The sequence below is a fragment of the Salmo salar genome, chromosome ssa17, assembly GCF_905237065.1.
Source record: "Salmo salar chromosome ssa17, Ssal_v3.1, whole genome shotgun sequence".
In the NCBI taxonomy this organism is placed as follows: Eukaryota; Metazoa; Chordata; class Actinopteri; order Salmoniformes; family Salmonidae; genus Salmo; species Salmo salar.
Genome location: NC_059458.1, coordinates 37,351,702 through 37,371,508, shown reverse-complemented (window position 1 = coordinate 37,371,508; position 19,807 = coordinate 37,351,702).

Genomic DNA, 19,807 nt, shown 5'->3' with positions numbered 1-19,807 from the left:
CTTCCCCAAACATACCTCGTAAAACTGACCATCCTACCGATCCTCGACTTCGGTGATGTCATTTACACCCTACTCCAACACCCTACTCAACAAAATGGATGCAGTCTATCACAGTGCCATCCGTTTTGTCACCAAAGCCCCATATACTACCCACCACTGCGACCTCTACGCTCTTGTTGGCTGGCCCTCGCTTCATACTCGTCGCCAAACCCACTGGTTCCAGGTCATCTACAAGACCCTGCTAGGTAAAGTCCCGCCTTATCTCAGCTCGCTGGTCACCATAGCAGCACCCACCCGTAGCATGCGCTCCAGCAGGTGTATTTCACTGGTCACCCCCAGGGCCAATTCCTCCTTTGGCTGCCTTTCCTTCCAGTTCTCTGCTGCCAATGACTGGAACGAACTACAAAAATCTCTGAAACTGGAAAGACTTATCTTCCTCTCTAGCTTTAAGCACCAGCTGTCAGAGCAGCGCACAGATCACTGCACCTGTACATAGCCCATCTATAACCAGCCCAAACAATTACCTCATCCCCTTCTGCATTTATTTATTTATTTATTTTGCTCCCTTGCACCCCAGTATTTCTACTTTCTACTTTGCACATTCACTTACTGCAAATCTACAATTCCAGTGTTTTTTAATTGCTACATTGTATTTACTTCACCACCATGGGCTATTTATTGCCTTACCTCCCTTATCTCATTTGCTCACATTGTATATAGACTTGTTTTTCTACTGTATTATTGGCTGTATGTTTGTTTATTCCATGTGTAACCCTGTGTTGTTGTATGTGTCGAACTGCTTTGCTTTATCTTGGCCAGGTCGCAATTGTAAATGAGAACTTGTTTTCAACTTACCTACCTGGTTAAATAAAGGTGAAATAAAAAATAAAAAATAAATTTAGAACCCAAAATATAAGTTTGTTTCACTCCAATGTTTGTAAACCAAGTAAATGTCCCAGTCCTTGTATCCATAACTCATAACTCCATGAATTGAAGAAGGGTTCCATTTCTCCAGCCCCATCCCTCAGCTTTATACCCAAATGTGTGCAGGGAGGACACTTTGTTATTGTTTCAACTGCTGATTGCCGCTTTAAAATGAAGAGCTTTAACACTGATCTAGGACCAGTTTTGGGGGGTTTGCCACTAATTGGGAGTAGGATGCATCCTACTTTAGTGCGCTGTACAGGGAAAAGGGATGCCATTTGGAACGCAGACATAGCCTTTAAAATGAAGAGCTTTAAGACTGATCTAGAGCCAGTTTTGGGGGTTTCCACCTAATAGTTGGGATGAGTATTTGGAGAGAGTAAACCATACTCCCCCTCTCTGTGCTCTCTCTCTCTCTCTCTCTCTCTCTCTCTCTCTCTCTCTCTCTCTCTCTCTCTCTCTCTGTCTCTGTCTCTGTCTCTGTCTCTGTCTCTGTCTCTCTCCCTCTTTCTCTCTCACTCTCTATGTGCTTTCTCTGTCTCTCTGTGCGTTCTCCCTCTCTCCCTCTCTCCCCCTCTCTCTCCCTCTCTCTGTCTCTGTGCTTTCTCCCTCTCTCTCTCCCCCTCTCTGTGCTTTCTCTCTTCTCTTTCTCTCTCTCTCTCCTCTCCCTATCCCTCTCTCAATTCAATTCAAGGGCATTATTGGCATGGGAAACATATGTTTACATTTCCAAAGCAAGTGAAATTGATTATAAACAAAAGTGAAATAAACAATAAAAAAAAAATACTGTAAACATTACACTCACAAAGTTCCAAAAGAATAAAGACAATACAAATCATATTATGTGCAAGTAGGTAAAGTACAAAAGGGAAAATAAATAAACATAAATATAGGTTATATTTACAATGGTGTTTGTTCTTCACTGGTTGCCCTTTTCTTGTGGCAACAGGTCACAAATCCTGCTGCTGTGATGGTACACTGTGGTATTTCACCCAATAGATATGGGAGTTCATCAAAATTGGATTTGTTTTCAAATTATATGTGGGTCTGTGTAATCTGAGGGAAGTATATGTGCGTCTCTAATATGGTCATACATTTGGCATGGTTAGGTTAGGAAGTGCAGCTCAGTTTACACCTTCTTATATGGGTTGTGTGCACATAGCCACATCTCTCTCTCTCTCTCTCTCTCTCTCTCTCTCTCTCTCTCTCTCTCTCTCTCTCTCTCTCTCTCTCTCTCTCTCTCTCTCTCTCTTTCTTTCTTGCTCTCACCTCTCTCTCGCTCTCTTTCTTGCTCTCACCTCTCTCTCTCTCTCTTTCTTGCTCTCACCTCTCTCTCTCTCTCTCTCTCTCTCTCTCTCTCTCTCTTTCTTGCTCTCACCTCTCTCTCTCTCTCTCTTTCTTGCTCTCACCTCTCTCTCTCTCTTGCTCTCACCTCTCTCTCTCTCTCTCTCTCTCTCTCTCTTTTCTTGCTCTCACCTCTCTCTCACCTCTCTCTCTCTCTCTCTCTCTGATAATGCAGCTGATAATGCAGTCATATTATACATTCATACCAGCACATGCACACAAACCCACAAATACACATATTACTGAAATGTCAATAACAGGCTGGGATCAATGACAGTCATGATAGTTAAGACATATATCTTCATTTACCATAGTGTCTCACACTGACTTTACTGTGATATTCTACACCATACTGTCCCACACTTACTTTACAGTAATATTTAACACCATAGTGTCTCACACTTACTTTACAGTAATATTTTACACCATAGTGTCTCACACTGACTTTACAGTAATATTCTAGACCATAGTGTCTCACACTGACTTTACTGTAATAATCTACACCATAGTGTCCTCACTGACTTTACAGTAATATTCTACACCATAGTCTCACACTGACTTTACAGTAATAATCTACACAATAGTGTCCTCACACTGACTTTACAGTAATATTCTACACCATTGTGTCTCACACTGCCTTTACCATAATATTTTGACATCTGTATTCAGACAGAACTGTTGTCTTCCCTCCTTGGCGATGACATCTGTATTCAGACAGAACTGTTGTCTTCCCTCCTTGGCGATGACATCTGTATTCAGACAGAACTGTTGTCTTCCCTCCTTGGCGATGACATCTGTTTTCAGACAGAACTGTTGTCTTCCCTCCTTGGTGATGACATCTGTATTCAGACAGAACTGTTGTCTTCCCTCCTTCGGGATGACATCTGTATTCAGACAGAACTGTTGTCTTCCCTCCTTGGGGATAACATCTGTATTCAGACAGAACTGTTGTCTTCCCTCCTTGGTGATGACATCTGTATTCAGACAGAACTGTTGTCTTCCCTCCTTGGTGATGACATCTGTATTCAGACAGAACTGTTGTCTTCCCTCCTTGGTGATGACATCTGTATTTAGACAGAACTGTTGTCTTCCCTCCTTGGGGATGACATCTGTATTCAGACAGAACTGTTGTCTTCCCTCCTTGGGGATGACATCTGTATTCAGACAGAACTGTTGTCTTCCCTCCTTGGTGATGACATCTGTATTCAGACAGAACTGTTGTCTTCCCTCCTTGGTGATGACATCTGTATTCAGACAGAACTGTTGTCTTCCCTCCTTGGTGATGACATCTGTATTCAGACAGAACTGTTGTCTTCCCTCCTTGGGGATGACATCTGTATTCAGACAGAACTGTTGTCTTCCCTCCTTGCATTATACTCACTCACACGTCACTGTTCATATTGTATAATGCCTTACATAGCTTGTGTGTGTGTTTGTGTGTGTGTGTGTGTATGATTCGCCAGCAGTCTTTGTGTGTGTGTGTGCCTGTCTGTTTGTGTGTGTTGTGTGTGTGTCTTTGTGTGTGTATAATTCAGCAGCAGTATGACTGCCACCAGAGAAGGCCTGTCAACTCTTTAAACCCCACGGGCAAGTCTAAATGGAGCCTGGTGTTTTGTGTGTGTGTAAGGCCGTGCAGACTTGATATGTAGGAGTGAGGCTGAGGAGGCTTGATATGTAGGAGTGAGGCTGGGGAGGTTTGATATGTAGGAGTGAGGCTGGGGCGGTTTGATATGTAGGTGTGAGGCTGAGGAGGTTTGATATGTAGGAGTGAGACTGAGGAGGTTTCATATGTAGGTGTGAGTCTGAGGAGGCTTGATATGTAGGAGTGAGGCTGGGGAGGTTTGATATGTAGGTGTGAGGCTGAGGAGGTTCGATATGTAGGTGTGAGGCTGAGGAGGTTTGATATGCAGGAGGGAAGCTGAAGAGGCTCGATATGCAGGAGGGAGGCTGAGGAGGTTTGATATGCAGGAGGGAGGCTGAGGAGTTTTGATATGCAGGAGGGAGGCTGAGGAGGTTTAATATGTAGGAGTGAGGCTGAGGAGGTTTAATATGTAGGAGTGAGGCTGAGGAGGCTTGATATGTAGGAGGGAGGCTGAGGAGGTTTGATATGCAGGAGGGAGGCTGAGGAGGTTTGATATGTAGGAGTGAGGCTGAGGAGGTTTGATATGCAGGAGGGAGGCTGAGGAGGTTTGATACGTAGGAGGGAGCCTGGGGAGGCTTGATATGCAGGAGTGAGGCTAAGGAGGTTTGATATGCAGGAGTGAGGCTGAAGAGGTTTGATATGTAGGTGTGAGGCTGAGGAGGTTTGATATGTAGGAGTGAGGCTGAGGAGGTTTGATATGTAGGAGGGAGGCTGAGGAGGTTTGATATGTAGGAGTGAGGCTGAGGAGGTTTGATATGTAGGAGGGAGGCTGAGGAGGTTTGATATGTAGGAGTGAGTCTGAAGTTGTGCTCCTGTATGTTTTTGCCTCCGTCTCATAAGGTTCATTACACTGACTGGCTGCAGATCCAGAAAGCAGGTAGTAAGATTACAGGGGTAGTAAGAGATTCAGACAAAAGAACATAAAACAATCTATGGCTATATATCAATAATGAATAGACAAAATTCCAGAAATGTACACAAGAATATCAGATTGCCCCATTATTGAACATCTGAGTTCGTGTGTATGTGTACGTGTGCGTGTGTCTGTGTGTGTGTGCATGTGGATGTGTATGTGTGTGTGTGTGTGTGTGTGTGTGTGTGTGTGTGTGTGTGTGTGTGGACTGGCCAGCCCAGCTGAATTGTTGCTCCACCAGTACCAGTTAGTTAGGTCCCAAGAGCTCTGAATGTGTCTGAATAGTCTAATAGGGAATCTTCTGTCCGACTGTATGGGTTGGAGGGGTGAGCCTGGGAATAGACAGGTGAAGGAGGGAGGAACGTGGTCGGGAGGGGTTGCCCAGGAGACTGTTAGCTCTGCTAAGGGCAGTGTGTTATCTTAGCCCAGGAGGCTGTTAGCTCTGCTAAGGGCAGTGTATTATCTTAGCCCAGGAGGCTGTTAGCTCTGCTAAGGGCAGTGTGTTATCTTAACCCAGGAGGCTGTTAGCTCTGCTAAGGGCAGTATGTTATCTTAACCCAGGAGGCTGTTAGCTCTGCTAAGGGCAGTGTATTATCTTAGCCCAGGAGGCTGTTAGCTCTGCTAAGGGCAGGGTATTATCTTAGCCCAGGAGACTGTTAGCTCTGCTAAGGGCAGTGTGTTATCTTAGCCCAGGAGACTGTTAGCTCTGCTAAGGGCAGTGTATTATCTTAGCCCAGGAGGCAGTTGGCTCTGCTAAGGGCAGTGTATTATCTTAGCCCAGGAGACTGTTAGCTCTGCTAAGGGCAGTGTATTATCTTAGCCCAGGAGGCAGTTGGCTCTGCTAAGGGCAGTGTATTATCTTAGCCCAGGAGACTGTTAGCTCTGCTAAGGGCAGTGTATTATCTTAGCCCAGGAGACTGTTAGCTCTGCTAAGGGCAGTGTATTATCTTAGCCCAGGAGTCTGTTAGCTCTGCTAAGGGCAGTGTATTATCTTAACCCAGGAGGCTGTTAGCTCTGCTAAGGGCAGTGTATTATCTTAGCCCAGGAGGCTGTTAGCTCTGCTAAGGGCAGTGTATTATCTTAGCCCAGGAGGCTGTTAGCTCTGGTAAGGGCAGTGTATTATCTTAGCCCAGGAGGCTGTTAACTCTGGTAAGGGCAGTGTATTATCTTAGCCCAGGAGGCTGTTAGCTCTGCTAAGGGCAGTGTGTTCTCTTAGCCCAGGAGGCTGTTAGCTCTGCTAAGGGCAGTGTGTTATCTTAGCCCAGGAGACTGTTAGCTCTGCTAAGGGCAGTGTATTATCTTAGCCCAGGAGACTGTTAGCTCTGCTAAGGGCAGTGTATTATCTTAGCCCAGGAGGCTGTTAGCTCTGCTAAGGGCAGTGTATTATCTTAGCCCAGGAGGCTGTTAGCTCTGCTAAGGGCAGTGTGTTATCTTAACCCAGGAGGCTGTTAGCTCTGCTAAGGGCAGTATGTTATCTTAACCCAGGAGGCTGTTAGCTCTGCTAAGGGCAGTGTATTATCTTAGCCCAGGAGGCTGTTAGCTCTGCTAAGGGCAGTGTATTATCTTAGCCCAGGAGGCAGTTGGCTCTGCTAAGGGCAGTGTATTATCTTAGCCCAGGAGACTGTTAGCTCTGCTAAGGGCAGTGTATTATCTTAGCCCAGGAGACTGTTAGCTCTGCTAAGGGCAGTGTATTATCTTAGCCCAGGAGTCTGTTAGCTCTGCTAAGGGCAGTGTATTATCTTAACCCAGGAGGCTGTTAGCTCTGCTAAGGGCAGTGTATTATCTTAGCCCAGGAGGCTGTTAGCTCTGCTAAGGGCAGTGTATTATCTTAGCCCAGGAGGCTGTTAGCTCTGGTAAGGGCAGTGTATTATCTTAGCCCAGGAGGCTGTTAACTCTGGTAAGGGCAGTGTATTATCTTAGCCCTGGAGGCTGTTAGCTCTGCTAAGGGCAGTGTGTTCTCTTAGCCCAGGAGGCTGTTAGCTCTGCTAAGGGCAGTGTGTTATCTTAGCCCAGGAGACTGTTAGCTCTGCTAAGGGCAGTGTATTATCTTAACCCAGGAGACTGTTAGCTCTGCTAAGGGCAGTGTATTATCTTAGCCCAGGAGGCTGTTAGCTCTGCTAAGAGTTGTATGAAAGCAGAGGGAGTAGGGCTCGAGGGGTGATGGGGTTGTGATTTTGAGGCCCAGCAATGTCCTGCTGGACTGGTCACTGGGTAGTCTGGATTCACAAGGTAGAATTAGATTCAGAGTAGAACTCCAGATCTTCAACATTTCCTGTTAGAGACATTGTGACTTTGTCCTAAGCCCGTGTCCACTTCAATGTTTGTGGATGAACTGTCTCATGCTAGGTTTCGACTGTGTGTGTGTGTGTGTGTGTGTGTGTGTGTGTGTGTGTGTGTGTGTGTGTGTGTGTGTGTGTGTGTGTGTGTGTGTGTGTGTGTGTGTGTGTGTGTGTGTGTGTGTGTGTGTTTGTTTTCAGCCACTTTACAACTGATGCATGGCAACATCAGACCGTCAGAAATTCAATATCCTTGTCCAGCTTGATATTCACCACTTGTCCCTGAAACAAACTCATTCCCTATCCTTCACTATTGTTAATGGAAAATGGACTTGTTTTGTCAAAACCTGAACCATGTGTAGGCCTTTCCTTTTGTACGCACACACACACACACACACACACACACACACACACACACACACACACACACACACACACACACACACACACACACACACACACACACACACACACACACACACACACCACAAATTCAATCCCTTTAAGACAACTCCCTGAACAAAAAAACTTGGCAATAGAAATTCTAAACAGTATATTCGACCTTTCAGCTTCCTTATCAAATCTAAAAATTCCAAGCAGACAACCTAAGAAAATTAATAACAATGACAAATGGTTTGATGAAGAATGCAAACACCTTAGAAATAAATTGAGAAACCTATCCAACCGAAAACAAAAAAATCTAGAAAAGCAGAAATACACAATGGAAAAGAAGGAACAGCACATCAGAATCAGCTCAATGTAATTGAAGAATCCATAGACTCTAACCATTTATGAGGAAATTAAAACACACTAAACAAACAACAACATGAAGAGATATCTATCCAAAATGGAGACGTATGGTTAAACCCCTTTCCAATCTATTTGGCCCGATACCTAAGAATAAACAGCAAAAACATATACATGATCAAATACAAATCTTCGAATCAACTATTAAAGACTACCAGAACCCACTGGATTCTCCAAATACATTGATTGAACTACAGGACAAAATACAAACCCTCCAACCCAAAAGGCCTGTGGTGTTGATGGTATCCTGAATGAAATAATAAAATATACAGACCACAAATTCCAATTGGATATACGTGAACTCTTTAACATCATCCTCAGCTCTGGCATCTTCTCCAATATTTGAAACAAAGGACTGATCAGCCCAATCCACAAAAGTGGAGACAAATTTGACCCCAATAAATACAGGGGGATATGCGTCAACAGCAACTTTGGGAAAAACCTCTGCATTATCATTAACCTGTTATGGCTAGGGGGCAGTATTTTCACGGCTGGATAAAAAACGTACCCGATTTAATCTGGTTACCACTCCTACCCAGTAACTAGAATATGCATATACTTATTACATATGGATAGAAAACACCCTAAAGTTTCTAAAACTGTTTGAATGGTGTCTGTGAGTATAACAGAACTCATTTGGCAGGCAAAAATGTGAGAAGGTTTCATTCAGGAAGTGGCCTGTCTGACAAGGTGTCGTTCTTCTTGTCTCTGTTTATTGAAGAGTGAGGATCTTAGCTGTCCTGTGACACTTCCTACGGCTGCCATAGGGTCTCAGAAGGCGGTAAAAAGCTGAATCGTGGCTTTGCAGGCTCTGGCTGAAACAAAGTAGCGCGTTTGGGTAGTGGCTGGTTACAGTACTGTGAGACTCAGGCTCGTGCCCGCGTCGACCGAAAGCTGTGTTTTCTTTCCTCTGTTTAGCTAAATGGACATTCCCGGTCGGAATATTATCGCTTTTTTACGAGAAAAATGGCATAAAAATGGATTTTAAACAGCGGTTGACATGCTTCGAAGTACGGTAATGGAATATTTAGATTTTTTTTGTCACGAATTGCGCCATGCTCGCGACCCTGATTTACCATTTCAGATAGTGTCTGGGACGCACGAACAAAACGCCGCTATTCGGATATAACGATGGATTATTTTGGACCAAACCAACATTTGTTATAGAAGTAGCAGTCCTGGGATTGCATTCTGACGAAGACAACAAAAGGTAATCAAACTTTTATAATAGTAAATATGATTATGGTGAGTGCTAAACTTGCCGGGTGTCTAAATAGCTAGCCCGTGATGCCTGGGCTATGTACTTAGAATATTGCAAAATGTGCTTTCACCAAAAAGCTATTTTAAAATCGGACATATCGAGTGCATAGAGGAGTTCTGTATCTATAATTCTTAAAATAATTGTTATGCTTTTTGTGAACGTTTATCGTGAGTAATTTAGTAAAATGTTAGCAAATTCCTCCGGAAGTTTGCGGGGGGTATGCTAGTTCTGAACGTCACATGCTAATGTAAAAAAGCGTTTTTTTTATATAAATATGAACTTGATTGAACAAAACATGCATGTATTGTATAACATAATGTCCTAGGTGTGTCATCTGATGAAGATCATCAAAGGTTAGTGCTGCATTTAGCTGTCTTCTGGGTTTTTGTGACATTATATGCTAGCTTGAAAAATGGGTGTCTGATTATTTCTGGCTTGGTACTCTGCTGACATAATCTAATGTTTTGCTTTCGCTGTAAAGCCTTTTTGAAATCGGACAGTGTGGTTAGATAAAGGAGAGTCTTGTCTTCAAAATGCTGTGAAATAGTCATATGTTTGAAAAATTGAAGTTTTTGTATTTTTGAGGAATTTGTAATTCGCGCCACGCCTATCATTGGATATTGGAGCAGGTGTTCCGCTAGCGGAACGTCTAGATGTAAGAGGTTCAGCAGACTCGTACATTTCCTCAGTGAAAACAATGTACTGAGCAAATATCATATTGGCTTTTTACCAAATTACCATACAACAGACCATGTATTGACCCTGCTCACCCTAATTGACAAAGTAACAAACCGAAACAAAGGCAAAGTCTTCTCATGCTTTTTTTGATTTCAACAAAGTATTTGACTCAATTTGGTACGAGGGTCTTCTATACAAATTAATGGAAAGCGGCGTTGGGAGAAAAACATACAACATTATAAAATCCATGTACACAAACAACAAGTGTGCATTTAAAATTGTAAAAAAAAACACATTTCTTTCCACAGGACAGTGGGGTGAGACAGGGATGCAGCTTAAGCCCCACCCTCTTCAACATATATATCAACGACTTGGCGAGGGCACTAGAACAGTCTGCAGCACCCGGCCTCACCCTACTAGACTCTGAAGTCAAATGTCTACTCTTTGCTGATGATCTGGTGCTTCTGTCCCAACCAAGGAGTGCCTACAGCAGCACATAGATCTTCTGCACAGATTCTGTCATACCTGGGACCCTGACAGACCTGGGACCCTGACAGACCTGGGACCCTGACAGTAAATCTCAGTAAGACACACAAATAATGGTGTTTGAAGAAAAAGGTCCAGTTCCCAGGACCACAAATACAAATTCCATCTAGACACCGTTGCCCTAGGGCAGTGTTCCCCAAACACAAACACCTGGGTGTACGTTTTGGTTTCTGCTCTAGCACTACACAGCTGATTCAAATAATCAACTAATCATCCAGCTTTGATCATTTAAATCAGCTGTGTAGTTCTTGGGCAAAAAACAAAACATGAACCCCTTGTGGTCCGGAGGACTGAGTTTGGGAAACACTGCTCTAGAGCACACAAAAAAACGATACATACCTCGACCTAAACATCACCGCCACAGGTAACTTCCACAAAGCTGTGAACGAGCTGAGAGACAAGGCAAGAAGGGCCTTCTACGCCATCAAAAGGAACATAATATTTGATGACCAATTAGGATCTGGCTAAAAATACTTGAATCAATTATAGAACCCATTGCCCTTTATGGTTGTGAGGTCTGGGATCCACTCACCAACCAAGAACTCACAAAAGCTGGTCCCGAGACTCTGTTCACAAGCCCAAACAGACCCCACAGAGAGCCCCAGGACAGTACCATCAACACAATTAGGCAACACGATTAGACCCAATGAAATAATGAGAAAACAAAAAGATAATTACTTGACACATTGGAAAGAATTAACAAAAAAACAGAGCAAACTAGAATGCTATTTGGCCCTGAACAGAGTACACAGAAGCAGAATACTTGACCACTGTGACTGACCCAAACTTAAGGAAAGCTTTGACTATGTACAGACTCAGTGAGCATAGCCTTGCTATTGAGAAAGGCCGCCGTAGGCAGACCTGGCTCTCAAGAGAAGACAGGCTATGTGCACACTGCCCACAAAATGAGGTGGAAACTGAGCTGCACTTGCTAACCTCCTGCCAAATGTATGACCATATTATAGACTTATATTTTCCCTCAGATTACACAGACCCAGAAAGAATTTAAAATCAAATCCAATGTTGATAAACTCCCATATCTACAGGGTGAAATACCACAGTGTACCATCACAGCAGCAATGTTTGTGACCTGTTGCCACAAGAAAAGGGCAGCCAGTTAAGATCAACACAATTGAAAATACAACCCATATTTATGTTTATTTCTTTTCCCTTGTTAGGTTCTAACTATCAGAGTAAGAACTCGACACTATGAAAGCTTAAACCAAGTTTATTCATCCCAAAGGATCGAACAGCTGAACCGATATATTCACACATGCACTGATATTTAACCCTTTCTCCTGTGCTGAGTCTCCTCCTACACATCTGAACAGCCAATGCATCTCTGTTGCTAGACACAACCTTAGTGATATCTGTTCTTCCTCACTTCATCTGACCTGACCTCTCACCCCAAAGTGCTCACTCCTCCCCAACTCCCGGCGGTCATGGTGACGGGTACCAGACTGTGTCTCTTCTCCTCCCAGAGGATCTCTCCCTCAGGATCCCTGATGGCTAACAATAACATATTCTGACAGAATGTAAACTTTATGCATCACCCTCTCTCCCTCAGTGACATGAATAAGTACATTTCGTGATTTCATAAGTCAAGAAATCCAAACCCATCACCCTTTTGTACTTTAACTATTTACACATCATTACAACACTGCATACAGACACAGATCCCGTGTGGCTCAGTTGGTAGAGCATGGTGTTTGCAATGCCAGGGTTGTGGGTTCGATTCCCACAGGGGACCAGTACAAAAAAAAAATGTATGAAATGTATGCATTCACTACTGTAAGTCGCTCTGGATAAGAGCGTCTGCTAAAATGTAAATGTAATATGACATTCGAACTGTTTCTGTCTCTCTGATGTATTTGTGAGTGTAATGTTTATTGTTCAGCTTTGATTGTTTATTTCACTTTTGTTCATTATCTATTTCACTTGGTTTGGCATTGTAAATATATTTTTCCAATAATGCCCTTTGAATTGAATTAAATTGAGAGAGAGAGAGGCCGAAGAGACCTGAAGCCAGAGAGACAGAAAGGGAAACTACGCCCTGCACACAAATGCTGAATTATTAAGTGTGTTTGTTGTCTGATTGACCTTCCACGTGCTCTAGGGGAGGAAACGTGTGTGTGTTCAGGGCGTAAAACAAAACCCACTCTAGCGTTTGTCTTTTCCCACTATCTCTGCCTTTCCTGATAACTTCTTTACTAAGGCAAAATGTACCCACTATGACTGTGACATGTGGTTGTCCCACCTAGCTATCTGAATATAAATACAGTAACTGTAAGTCTCTTTGGATAAGAGTGTTTGATAAATGACTCAATTGTATATGTAAAATGTATGTCTGTGATTCATCGCAAAGCCCAGATCTAGAAGTGGAAGCCTTAGCGTCATACCCAAGAAAACACAAAGCTGTAATCACTGCCAAAGGCGCTTCAACAAACTATTGACTAAAGGTTTGAAATACTTGTGAATGTGCAATTTCAGATTAAAATAACATTTTAATTAGCAAACATTTCTACAAACTTGTTTTTGCTTTGTCGTTATGGGGTATTGTGATGTCATTATGGGGTATTGTGATGTCATTATGTGGTATTGTGATGTCATTATGGGGTATTGTGTGTAGATTGATGAGGAAAAAAAACAATTTAATCAATTTTAGAATAAGGCTGTAATGTAACAAAATGTGGAAAAAGTCAAAGGGTCTGAATACTTTCCGAAGGCACCGTAGGTGTGTAGGTGTGAAGCCAACCAAAAACCTTCATTCCTCCCCAGCACACACACACACGCACACACACCGATGCATTTGTCATTAACGTGAGATGTATGTATGACTGTAAGGTAATACACATCATCAATACATCAACACATCATCAATACATCATCACTTCATCACACATCATCACACATCATCATCACACATCATCACACATCATCAATACATCATCACATATCATCACACATCAACACACATCAATACATCATCACACATCATCACACATCATCAATACATCATCACACATCATCACACATCATCACACATCAACACACATCATCACATCAACACATCATCACATCAACACATCAACACATCATTACATCATCACACATCATCACATCATCACATCAACACATCAACACATCATTACATCAATACACATCATCACACATCATCACACGTCATCACATCATCAAAACATCATCACACATCATCACACATCATCAATACATCATCACACATCACACATCATCACACATCATCACATCACACGTCATCACACATCATCACATCACACATCATCACACATCATCACATCATCACACATCATCAATACATCATCACACATCATCACATCACACATCATCAATACATCATCACACATCATCACACATCATCACATCATCACACATCATCACATATCATCACACATCATCACATCATCACACATCATCAATACATCATCACACATCATCACACATCATCAATACATCATCACATCCTCACACATCATCACATCATCACACATCATCAATACATCCTCACACATCATCACACATCATCAATACATCATCACATCATCATCACATCATCACACATCATCACACATCATCAATACATCATCACACATCATCACATCATCACACATCATCACACATCATCACACATCATCAATACATCATCACACATCATCACATCATCACATCAACACATCATCATCACATCATCACATCACACGTCATCATACATCATCACACATCAATACACATCACACATCATCACACATCATCACATCATCATACATCATCACACATCATCACATCAACACACATCATCACACATCATCACACATCATCAATACATCATCACACATCATCACATCAACACACATCATCATCACATCATCACACATCATCACAGAGCATCAATACATCATCAATACATCATCACACATCATCACATCAACACACATCATCATCACATCATCACACATCATCACACAGCATCACATCATCACACATCATCACACATCATCACATCAACACATATCTGCACAATAGTATACTAAAACTCAGTATGCCCACACCAGCAATGTCATCACAACTCTACTCAGAACCTCCTAGAAGACAAATACAGTGAAATAACACACTGGTGCTTCTCATTCTTACAGTGACACAGAGACTGTATAGAAACTGTTATTAGAGCAACACAATAGCAGATAAAGACTTGAAGAGCTCTCTCAATAACATTCTTTTCAACCACTTCTATACAACATTGACTTCTCTGGCTGGTCCAGGAAGAGGCGTTTCCACAGTGTGCATGTGTGTGCGTGTGCGCGTGTGTGTGTATATGTGGGTGTGTGTCTTTGAGAGAAAGAGAGAATGTTCTTTGTCAAAGATTCTTGACTCTGGTATAGAGACAGAGAGGTTAAATGACTTGCCTTCCAGACAAGGAGGAAGACATTGCATCAGTCAGTATAACGAAGGTAAAGGATGAGGAGAAAATTCTCTCTCTGTCTGTGTGTGTGTGGTGTGTGTGTGTGTGTGTGTGTGTGTGTGTGTGTGTGTGTGTGTGTGTGTGTGTGTGTGTGTGTGTGTGTGTGTGTGTGTGTGTGTGTGTGTGTGTGTGTGTGTGTGTGTAATTGATAGCCCCCAGAACCATATTATTCTGATGGTTTCATAAAAAAAGAGAGAGAATATAAGTATTTGGTTATGAAATTAAAATGAGTTGATGCAATATAGATGGTAGGTATTGACAAGGGGAGATAACTGACCTTGTCTTGATATTGTGGATGTGAATTATACAGATGTTGATTTCGATCTAGCTCCGATTTCCCAAGAACCTCTCTGCTAAGTCTACACCATGGTAAATGCCACCCTACTATCCGTATAGTAGTGCACTACTTTTGACATAGGGCCCTGGTTAAAAGTAGTGCACTATATAGGGAATAAGGTGCTATTTGGGACTCAATACTGGCGTAACAGAAATGGCGTAACATGATATAAAGGCTCTAAGGATATTGTCAGTAGCCATGAATCCATCCATACGTTCCTGTATAGCATTAGCCCGTCTATTTTCTACGATACATAACTCCAAATGTAAATACCATGGTTGCGTCTCAAATGGAATTGGTTCTGGTCAAAAGTAGTGCACTATATATAGGGAAAGGGGGTGCCATTTTGGGACACTACCCATAGCTGTTATCCCTGTGGTCTGGAGACTGGTAAATAATGATGCAATAACGATGAAAAGACTGATATTGTCAATACCCCTGAAACCATCCATTAATTATTAGCATTAGCCTTGAGGTGTTGCCTTTCTGGACTCATGTAGTTACTATTAATGTTTAGCCTGTGGGATAGCAATAGTCTGAACGGATAGGCAACTGTAGTCTTAAAGCTAATCTTCTCACCATAGACATCCCATTATGCATTAGCATCGATGCTAACCGCTAACTATGAGGAGTTGCCGTTCTGGACCTATGCAGTTCATATTATTCATGTTCAGCCTGTGGGAAACTCTATGTCAACCTGGCAGTAGTCTGAATAGATAGGCAGCTGTAGCTTCAAAGCTAATCTTCTCACCATAGGCATCCCATTATCCCAGGATGCAACCATACTATAGATCTATCAGTGGTGGTAAACCACACACCATGTCTCTATAGTGTCTGTAGGACCCATGGCATCATCACACCATGTCTCTATAGTGTCTGTAGGACCCATGACATCATCACACCATGTCTCTATAGTGTCTGTAGGACCCATGACATCATCACACCATGTCTCTATAGTGTCTGTAGGACCCATTACATCATCACACCATGTCTCTATAGTGTCTGTAGGACCCATGACATCATCACACCATGTCTCTATAGTGTCTGTAGGACCCATGACATCATCACATCATGTCTCTATAGTGTCTGTAGGACCCATTACATCATTACATTGTCTGTAGAGTTCCCTCCTTCAACAGACACTATCTCTCCATATAATTCACATGAGACAGTATCTGCTGTAAAAACAGTTTTCATTGTGTGGAGACCAGTGGTCTGTCCCCCCTCCGTTTGAGGCAATAAAAGTATTAGAACATAATCTTGCAATTTTGCTCTCACAGGGGTACCCTCATTCAACAGACACTATCTCTCCATCCCTGCTGGGCGGTGTACCCTCCTTCAACAGACACTATCTCTCCATCCCTGCTGGGCGGTGTACCCTCCTCCAACAGACACTATCTCTCCATCCCTGCTGGACGGTGTTCCCTCCTTCAACAGACACTGTCTCTCCATCCCTGCTGGGCGGTGTTCCCTCCTTCAACAGACACTATCTCTCCATCCCTGCTGGATGGTGTACCCTCCATCAACAGACACTATCTCTCCATCCCTGCTGGACGGTGTTCCCTCCTTCAACAGACACTATCTCTCCATCCCTGCTGGGTGGTGTTCCCTCCTTCAACAGACACTATCTCTCCATCCCTGCTGGGCGGCGTTCCCTCCATCAACAGACACTATCTCTCCATCCCTGCTGGGCGGCGTTCCCTCCTTCAACAGACACTATCTCTCCATCCCTGCTGGGCGGCGTTCCCTCCTTCAACAGACACTATCTCTCCATCCCTGCTGGGCGGCGTTCCCTCCTTCAACAGACACTATCTCTCCATCCCTGCTGGGCGGCGTTCCCTCCTTCAACAGACACTATCTCTCCATCCCTGCTGGGCGGTGTTCCCTCCTTCAACAGACACTATCTCTCCATCCCTGCTGGGCGGTGTTCCCTCCTTCAACAGACACTATCTCTCCATCCCTGCTGGGCGGCGTTCCCTCCTTCAACAGACACTATCTCTCCATACCCTGCTGGGCGGTGTTCCCTCCTCCAACAGACACTATCTCTCCATCCCTGCTGGACTGCGTTCCCTCCTTCAACAGACACTATCTCTCCATCCCTGCTGGGCAGTGTTCCCTCCTTCAACAGACACTATCTCTCCATCCCTGCAGGGTGGCGTTCCCTCTTCCAACAGACACTATCTCTCCATCCATGCTGGGCGGTGTTCCCTCCTTCAACAGACACTATCTCTCCATCCCTGCTGGACTGCGTTCCCTCCTTCAACAGACACTATCTCTCCATCCCTGCTGGGCGGTGTTCCCTCCTTCAAGAGACACTATCTCCCCATCCCTGCTGGGCGGTGTTCCCTCCTTCAACAGACACTATCTCTCCATCCCTGCTGGGCAGTGTTCCCTCCTCCTACAGACACTATCTCTCCATCCCTGCTGGGTGGTGTTCCCTCCTTCAACAGACACTATCTCTCCATCCCTGCTGGGCAGTGTTCCCTCCTCCTACAGACACTATCTCTCCATCCCTGCTGGGTGGTGTTCCCTCCTTCAACAGACACTATCTCTCCATCCCTGCTGGGCGGTGTTCCCTCCTTCAACAGACACTATCTCTCCATCCCTGCTGGGCGGTGTTCCCTCCTTCAACAGACACTATCTCTCCATCTCTGCTGGGCGGTGTTCCCTCCTTCAACAGACACTATCTCTCCATCCCTGCTGGGCGGCGTTACCTCCTTCAACAGACACTATCTCTCCATCCCTGCTGGGCGGTGTTCCCTCCTCCAACAGACACTATCTCTCCATCCCTGCTGGACTGCGTTCCCTCCTTCAACAGACACTATCTCTCCATCTCTGCTGGGCAGTGTTCCCTCCTTCAACACACACTATCTCTCCATCCCTGCAGGGTGGCGTTCCCTCTTCCAACAGACACTATCTCTCCATCCATGCTGGGCGGTGTTCCCTCCTTCAACAGACACTATCTCTCCATCCCTGCTGGACTGCGTTCCGTCCTTCAACAGACACTATCTCTCCATCCCTGCTGGACTGCGTTCCCTCCTTCAACAGACACTATCTCTCCATCCCTGCTGGGCGGTGTTCCCTCCTTCAACAGACACTATCTCTCCAACTCTGCTGGGCGGTGTTCCCTCCTTCAACAGACACTATCTCTCCATCCCTGCTGGGCGGCGTTACCTCCTTCAACAGACACTATCTCTCCATCCCTGCTGGGCGGTGTTCCCTCCTCCAACAGACACTATCTCTCCATCCCTGCTGGACTGCGTTCCCTCCTTCAACAGACACTATCTCTCCATCTCTGCTGGGCAGTGTTCCCTCCTTCAACACACACTATCTCTCCATCCCTGCAGGGTGGCGTTCCCTCTTCCAACAGACACTATCTCTCCATCCATGCTGGGCGGTGTTCCCTCCTTCAACAGACACTATCTCTCCATCCCTGCTGGACTGCGTTCCGTCCTTCAACAGACACTATCTCTCCATCCCTGCTGGGCGGTGTTCCCTCCTTCAAGAGACACTATCTCCCCATCCCTGCTGGGCGGCGTTCCCTCCTTCAACAGACACTATCTCTCCATCCCTGCTGGACTGCGTTCCCTCCTTCAAGAGACACTATCTCTCCATCCCTGCTGGGCGGTGTTCCCTCCTTCAAGAGACACTATCTCCCCATCCCTGCTGGGCGGCGTTCCCTCCTTCAACAGACACTATCTCTCCATCCCTGCTGGGCGGTGTTCCCTCCTTCAACAGACACTATCTCTCCATCCCTGCTGGGCAGTGTTCCCTCCTCCTACAGACACTATCTCTCCATCCCTGCTGGGTGGTGTTCCCTCCTTCAACAGACACTATCTCTCCATCCCTGCTGGGCGGTGTTCCCTCCTTCAACAGACACTATCTCTCCATCCCTGCTGGGCGGTGTTCCCTCCTTCAACAGACACTATCTCTCCATCCCTGCTGGGCGGCGTTCCCTCCTTCAACAGACACTATCTCTCCATCCCTGCTGGGCGGCGTTCCCTCCTTCAAGAGACACTATCTCCCCATCCCTGCTGGGCGGCGTTCCCTCCTTCAACAGACACTATCTCTCCATCCCTGCTGGGCGGTGTTCCCTCCTTCAACAGACACTATCTCTCCATCCCTGCTGGGCAGTGTTCCCTCCTCCTACAGACACTATCTCTCCATCCCTGCTGGGTGGTGTTCCCTCCTTCAACAGACACTATCTCTCCATCCCTGCTGGGCGGTGTTCCCTCCTTCAACAGACACTATCTCTCCATCCCTGCTGGGCGGTGTTCCCTCCTTCAACAGACACTATCTCTCCATCTCTGCTGGGCGGTGTTCCCTCCTTCAACAGACACTATCTCTCCATCCCTGCTGGGCGGCGTTCCCTCCTTCAACAGACACTATCTCTCCATACCTGCTGGGCGGTGTTCCCTCCTCCAACAGACACTATCTCTCCATCCCTGCTGGACTGCGTTCCCTCCTTCAACAGACACTATCTCTCCATCTCTGCTGGGCAGTGTTCCCTCCTTCAACACACACTATCTCTCCATCCCTGCAGGGTGGCGTTCCCTCTTCCAACAGACACTATCTCTCCAT